The sequence below is a fragment of the Cavia porcellus genome, unplaced genomic scaffold, assembly GCF_034190915.1.
Source record: "Cavia porcellus strain 051 isolate PalLab524CR breed Dunkin Hartley unplaced genomic scaffold, mCavPor4.1 scaffold_26, whole genome shotgun sequence".
Taxonomy (NCBI): Eukaryota; Metazoa; Chordata; class Mammalia; order Rodentia; family Caviidae; genus Cavia; species Cavia porcellus.
The window spans coordinates 22,093,651-22,101,518 of record NW_026947509.1 but is presented as its reverse complement, the minus strand read 5'-3'; positions in this window follow the sequence as shown (position 1 = coordinate 22,101,518).

Here is a 7,868-nt window from a genome sequence, read left to right as displayed (position 1 = left end):
TGGCCTGTGGCAGCATAGAGCACTGTAGCCAGGCACCAGACAGCTGCTCACTTCATGGATCCTAGAAATCAGAGAGGGGGGACTGGGGTTCCAATGTCACTTTCAACAGCAAACCTGGGATCTGACCCACTAGCCTCACCTGCAGTTCTACTACTCCCAACAGCAACATTGGTGAGGGACCAATTCGTGGGCCTTTGAGGGCATTCAAGACCCAAACTCCAGCACCAGTCATTGGGCTTAGGCCAAACTCTCAGTTTCTCTTCCTGCTGTGTTTCAGCCACGACCACAGCACCGTGCTCCTGATCATCCGTGCTGGAAACTGTAACTGCCTCCCCCTTCCTTTTCTTTGGTGCCCAGGGTCTGGCTGGTTACCAAGTTCCATTGGTTGTACCTCTGAAATTGTTCCCAGCTGCCTTTTTCTTCCCCTCCCATAGATGTTTCCCTATTCCAGAACTATTCATCACCTGCCCCACTGTAAAACATACCAGATAATCTTGCTGTGACCTCAGGTCTCTAAACTTGGCTCCCAGAGTTATGTTTTGTTGTTGTTTGATTTTTATTTATTTTATTTATTTATTTATTTATTTTTGTACCAGAAATTGAACTCAACCTCTGTTGGGCTCAGGCGCTCAACATACCATACCCAATCCGGGACTAAGGACCACACCAGCTTCCGCAATGCGCTATGTCCCTCTTTAAATTAGCCAACCCGTGCGCACCCCGTGCTCACTCCGTACTCTGTGGCAACTCCTGATTGGCCACAGCTGGATATAGTAGCCAGAGCCTGCGTCCCATTCCCGCTTCCTCGTGGCAGCCTGTGATTGGTCACGGCCAAATATATAAACCAGAGCCCGAGTAAATAAAGCAGCAGTTAAGTGTCGCCCACAAGAGCGTCTCCTGTTTCATTGGGGCTGCGCTGGTCAAACCTCGTGCTTGCCAGGCAAACTCTTGTGCCACTGAACTAAATCACTGGTCCCCAAGAGTTATGCTTTATTTCTATAAAGCATAACTGTTTCACGTTTCTGTCTTGTTTAAAAGCTTTTGATAGCTCCTCTTTGAATAAAGCAGTAGTCCCCAAGACTGGCCGGATAGCATCACAATCACCTGAAGAATTTGAAAGTAGACTTCTTCTGGGTATAGTGGTACACACCTGTAATCCAAGCACTTGGGAGGCTGAGACAGGAAGATTGCCACAAATTTAAGGCCAGCTTGATTTACATAGCAGGTCTCTGCCTTAAAATAAATAAATAAATAAATATGTCCCCCATAAAACAAATAAAATTTCAAAAATTAAAAGTAAAGACAAGACATAAAAACTGGACCTGAAAGTTGGTCTATGTCCTTAAGTTCTATGTAGGAGTAAGACATTCTGGCAAGGGCTGGGGATGTAGCTCGGTTCTTACCTGGTGCATGCCAGCCCCTGAGTGTGATCCTCAGCACAGCAAGGAAAAAAAGGGAAAGAAAGAAAGGAGAAAGATCATTCTGAAGTGTTACTGCACACAGGGTGAAAATAGCTAACAATTACATACTGTATATTTCAAAAACCTGAAACGTTTGATTTCATCATTTCCTGTCTAACATGATCTAGGACCAGGGATAGGATAGGTAGAATTTCTCTGTATGAAAGAATTTTAAAAGTTTTGAGCATGAAGAAATGGTAAAGCCAGGGGTGGTGGTAAATGCTTATAATCTCAAGACTGAAGAGGCTGAAGCAGGAGAATTTTAAGCGCAAGATCAGCCTGGAAAACTTAGTGAGACTGTCTAAAAAGAAAAAGAAAAAAAATTTTTTTTGAGACAGGGTCTCACAATGTAATTCAGGGTAGCCTTGAAATCACAGCAATCTTTCTTCCTCAGCCTCCGGGGTCCTGGGATTATAGGCATTCATCACCAAACCCTGCAAGAAAAAGAAATTTGAAAAGATAAAGCTAAAGAAATGATAAATTTTTGAAGAGATATATTTATCCTGGCTTAAGCATCACAGAATGTTTACATGTTCCAGAACATCGGGTATACCCGATGTTTTATTTTAAATAAACTAGTTGCTTAAATAAAACTAGTTGTTTTAACTTTAAAACAACTAGTACATAACTAGAGATAGACTTTCTCCTGTGGTACCCTCTGATGGCAACTTCCTGCAATCACCCCCCTAATCTTCATTTTAACCCACAAAATTCTCACTGAAACTTAACAGATGTGCCCTCTGCCTGAGGGAACTACTAGTTTAGAAATAAAGTCTAAATCCCTACACAGAGACTTCCACTCATCCCTCAGGCTTTGTCCAACAACATCTTGTTGTTCCTCTCCTTGTCCCATCCTTGCTTCCCTTCAGCCACCCTGGACCTCCCCATGCTTCCTCTTCTAACCTGCCTGGCAGCAGAAGGCTTCTGCCCATCACTCTAGGATGAGACTGTTGGGAGCCGTGGAACCTGGAAATTGGCCACACGTGCAAGGCTGGAGCATGGCCATTCTAAGGACAAAGAGCACCCCGGGGCAGCCACCTGAAGAAGCTGAAGCCCAGAGAACACCTGGCCCCAAAACAATCTAAACAGTGGGTTGCTAGGACAACAGGGTGTCTAGTGATAACCTTCTTGGTGGCAGAGTCCTGAGACAGTGCAGGACATCACAGCAAGAGACAGGCTTGTGTGGGTGCGTCTCTGTGTGTGTTCTCATCTTTCTCTTTTCTTAGTCACGAAGATCCAATCATGGGGGTTTCACACTAATGATCTTTTCTATTCCTTATCACCTGTCAAAGGCCTCATCCCTAAATACCACAGCTGGATTAAATTTGCATTTTTTTTTTTTTTGGCTTTTTCGTTTTTATCGGTACCAGGGATCGAACTCACGACTGCCTGCTTGCAAGGCAGGCGCTTATGCCGCTGAGCTAAACCCCCAGCCCCAAATTTGCATTTTTTTAATCCTTTATAAAAAGGACAAAATTTTCACACCTAATGCCTTGGGAGATACTTAAACATTATTCAAACCATAGCGCTGGCTGTGCATTCATCACATTTAAGAAACCATTGCCAGGGAGTTGGGACTAGGGATTTAGTTCAGTGGCATAAGTACCTGCCTTGCAAGCAGGTAGTCATGAGTTTGATCCCTGGTACTGATAAAAAGGAAAGACAATTAAAAAAAAAAAAAGAAAGAAAGAAACCATTGCTGGGCTGGGGATTTAGCTCAGTGGCATAAGTGCCTGCCTTGCAACCTTGTAGTCGTGAGTTCAATCCCTGGTACCGGTAAAAGAAAGAAACCATTGCCAAAATTAGTGTCATAAAGATTCTTCCTTTACATTTTCTATTAAAAGTTTATAGTTTAAAAAAAAAATCTGGGCATGGTGACTCACGCCTGTAATCCCAGCACTCAGGAGGCTGAGACAGGAGGATCATTGTGAGTTTGAGACTAGTCTGGGCTACAAAGTGAGCTCGAGGCCAGCCTGAACTGCAGACCCTGTCTCAAAAAGACAGTAAAAAATAAAAAGTTTTATAGTTTTTGCTCTTACACCTAGATTTTTTATCTATTTTGAATTGTGTTTTGTACATGGTATAAAGGGTAAACTTTATTCTTTTGCATGTGAACATAGTTTCCTCAGTACTTTTTTTTTTTTTGAGACAAAGTCTTGCTACGGAGTTCAGATTGGCTTCCGGATTACTATGTAGTGCAGGCTGGCCTCAAACTCAGGATAATCCTCCTGCCTCAACCTCCTAAATCCTGGGATTACATGTGTGCACCACTACACCCAGCTCCCAGTACTATTTCTTGAGATTAGGCTTTCCCTGGTTCAATAGTCTTGGCATCCTTGTTGAAAATCAATCAACTAGGGCTGGAGATTTAGCTCAGTGGCCCAGGTGCTTGCCTGATAAGTGTGAGGTTTTGAGTTCGATGCCTGGTATGAAAGAAAGAAAGAAAATCAATTGATCATAAACATAGCATTTATTTCTGGATTTTCAGTTCTATTCAAGTGATCAATATGTCTATTTTTTTTTTTTTTTTTTTTTTTGGTACCAGGGATCGAACTCACGACCTCACACTTGCCAGGCAGGCACGTATGCCATTGTGCTAAATCCCTGACCCCAATATGTCTATTCTTAATGTTCATAGTACATTATTTGGCTACAGTAGATTTGTAGTAAAGTTTTGACATTGGAAAATGCAGGTCCCTTGTTTTCCTTCTGAAAGACTGTTTTGGCTACTCTGGTTCCCTTCAAATTGCACATGAATTTTAAAATGGGGTTTTCAATTTTTGCAAAGAAAACAAGCAAAACAAAAACAAAACCTCCCACAGTTGGCATTCTGATAGGGATTGCTTGATTCTGTATATTGCTTTGGTTAGTATTAGCAATATTATATAATTTTCCATGTAGAAGTCTTGCTTTTTTTTTTTTTTTTGCTTAGTATACTCAAGCCCCTGGGCTCAATGTCTATAGTAGTAGACTGTCCAAAAAAAGACATCTTACACTTCTTAGTTAAAATTGTTCCTAAATACTTTCTTCTTTCAATGCTCTTGTATAGAGAATTGTTCTCTTTTCTTCTTTGGTTCCCCCCCCCCGCCCATCCTTTTTGAGGATAGGTCTCCTTACATAGATCAGGCTAGTCTTGGATTACCAATTGCTGGGATTACAGGCATGTGTCATCAACCCTGGACAATGGACTAATTTCTATAGCTAATTTATTTTTGGCAAAGACAATTTCCCTGAGGAAAGATGATAATTTCAACACATGGTGCCGGAACAGTTGGATATCTATATGTAAAACATACATACACAAACTTTAATCCATTCCTCGCTTCATATACAAAAATTAACCCAAATTGAAATACATACCTAATTGTAAATTCAAAATTATGAATGTACATTTCTAGAATTTTTCTTTTATAGGGGGGGTACCAGGGATTGAACTCACAACCTTGTGCTTGCCAGGGAGGTGCTTGTGCCACTGAGCTAAACCCCCAGCCCCTTTCTTTTATTCTCTCTCTCTGTTTTTACATTTCTAGAAATTTCAAGAAACTTTGTAGAAGAAGATATGAGAAAAAATCTTTGTGATCTTGAACTAAGCAAACATTATCTTAGAAGTGATGTTGGAAGCATGTTCCACTAAAAAATAAATTGGTAAGTGAGATTTCACAAAAAAAGAAAACTCACTTGCCTGGCAGGCAATTACTCCTGCTGAGCTAAATCCCCAGCTCAAAATTTGCTCTTTGAAGAGGCCAAAAAGCTACAGGCTGAAGAAAAATATGTATCTATGAATTTTGCTTATAAGTTATTTCTGTTTTTTTGCAAATGTATTTTTGGGACAGATTTCTAGAAATAGGACTGTTAGATTAAAGATAACTATGTATGTAACTTTCCTAGATATTTCCATTTGCACTGCAGAGCAGTTGTACCATGTGATACTCTCACATATTGTGTGAGGGCTCATTTCATAGTATATTATGAAATATTTGGATATCTGTCAACCTAATGGATGAAACTCTTTGATGGAAGTTTGTATGTATGTGTTTTTTCCCTTTGATACAGGGTTTCTCCATATACTTCAGGCTGGTCTTGACCTCACATGTATCCCAAACTGGCCTTGAACTCCAATCCAGGTGATCCTCCTGTGTCAGCCTTCCAAGTGCTGGGATTATAGGTGTATACCACCACATCCAGCAAAGGCATTTTTCTTTTGTATGTTTTTTAAAAATTGTAAGTAAGGTAGAATATATCCCCAGGCCATTTTAAACCTTTTTTGTTTTTAAATGAATAGTGGTTCATACCTTTTTTTGTTTAAATTTCTGTAAAGTTGTTGGCTTTCTTTTTTGAAAAGCCCTTTGTAGACAGGTATAGTAATACATCCTTGTAATCCCAGCATTTCAGGAGGCTAAAGCAGAATCACAAGTATGAATCTAGCTTGGACTATTTAGCAGTTTAGGAAGATCTTGTCCGTTTTTTGAGACAGAATTTTGCAACAGTTCAGGCTTGCCTTGAACTCACCATGGTAGCCCAGCTGGCCTCAAAATGGCAGGGATCCTCCTGCCTCAGCTTTTTCAATGGCTGGGATTACAGGTGTATGCCACCATGCCCAGCTACAATTTTAAAAAATAATAATAGTGAAGTGCTGAGAGTATAGCTAAGTGCAAAGGTTCTGGGTTCAACCCTTAGTACCACAAAACAAACAAAAATGAAAGAAAGTCTCTTTGCATTTTAAAACCTATTACCTCTTTATTATTTAAATTGATGATTTCCCAATTTGTCACTTAGTTTCAAACTTCATCAGTAGTGAGTTCTGTGTGTCTGTACCTGTGTCCATGCAAAAGTTTTAAAACATTTTGGGGATAGGCATTAGGAATTAGACTCAGGACCTCATGTATGCTAAATATACACTGCATAGTGAGTTCAGGGCCACACAGCAATACTGTCTCAAACAAAACAAAACAAAAATTAACTTCCCTTTCCCACTGAATCCCATACCTTTTACTCTGGGCTTTCGGTTGTGTTTCATTACATGTATGTTTTGTTTCTTGTGGGATGTTTTGCTTTTTGGAGACTAGCAGCTTTTTATTATGCCACAGAAGAGATTACCAATATGCCAAAAAAAAAAAAAAAAGCCATTCTTTTCACTAAGATTTTTTTGTTTCAGAACATTTATTTTCCATGTGTTATATATAAACATTTAATGGGTTTATTATTGTAGTTTTCTTTTTCTTTTTCTTTCTTTTTTGGTACGGGGGATCGAACTCACGACCTTGAGCTTGCCAGGAAAGTGCTTATGCCACTGAGCTAAATCACTGGCCCCATTACTGTGGTTTTCAAATAAATGAATAAATATTATTACATTTCTTGCTTTTATTGACAACACATAAATGCTGACCAATAAAATCCACATAGCGAAAAGCTCGTTGAGGGTTCTTTAACAATTTTTAAAATGGAAAGGACTCCTGAGAGTTGAGAACTACTGCTCCATGGATTCCTCAGGAAGTTTGTGGTTACATTTTTTGTCAGTATTCTTTATACTTGAGCACGAAAGGATATGAAATTCTTGAATCACATTTCCCTTTTTGTACAATCTTTTTTTTTTTTTTTTAAATACTTGGAGTTGAACCTGGGCCCTTTGAAATTTTATTTTATTTTATTTTGTATTTTGGAATGGTTTTGCTAAGTGGCTAAATTGCAGGCTAGATTTGAGTTTGCAGTTCTCCCGCCTCAGCCTCTGCACGCTGGACGGGATTACAGGTGCTCTCTTGAAAATGTCCCATTAACATAATGTGCAGCTTTGGAGAAATCTGATGTCAAGCTCATTCTCTCTCCCTTATAAATGACTAGTACTTTTTCTTTTGTTTCATTTTGTTTTTTGAGGCAGGGGCTCGCATATACTTTGGGGTGGCCTTGAACTCACTGTGTAACCCAGGCTGTCCTCCAGCTCACTGTGATCCTCCTGCCTCAGCCTCCCAAGTGTTGGGATTACAGGCATGAACCACCACACACACTAGACTAGTACTTTTTATCTGGATACATAAAGAATTTTTCTTTACCTTTAAAATCCAACCATTTTCCTGAAAAACGCCTTGGTTTGACTATGTTGGTTTTTCCTGGTTGGTTTTTTCCTTATCCATTTCAGTGTAGAGTCACAGAACTCAAGATTTTTTGGTTTTGTTTTTAGAGCTGAGGTCTGGCTTTGTTGTCCAAATATTATATAAAAATGTACCAGAAACTCCCAATTCTTGGGCTTTAGCATCCCACGTACCTGTGACTACAAGAAATGGCTTCTGCATCAATCTTTTTTAATTTCTGCAAAACTTTTTTTTTTTTGTACCAGTCATTGAACTGGTGACCTCGCGCTTGCCAAGCAGGCGCTTATGCTGCTGAGCTAAATCCCCAGCTCAAATTTCCCCA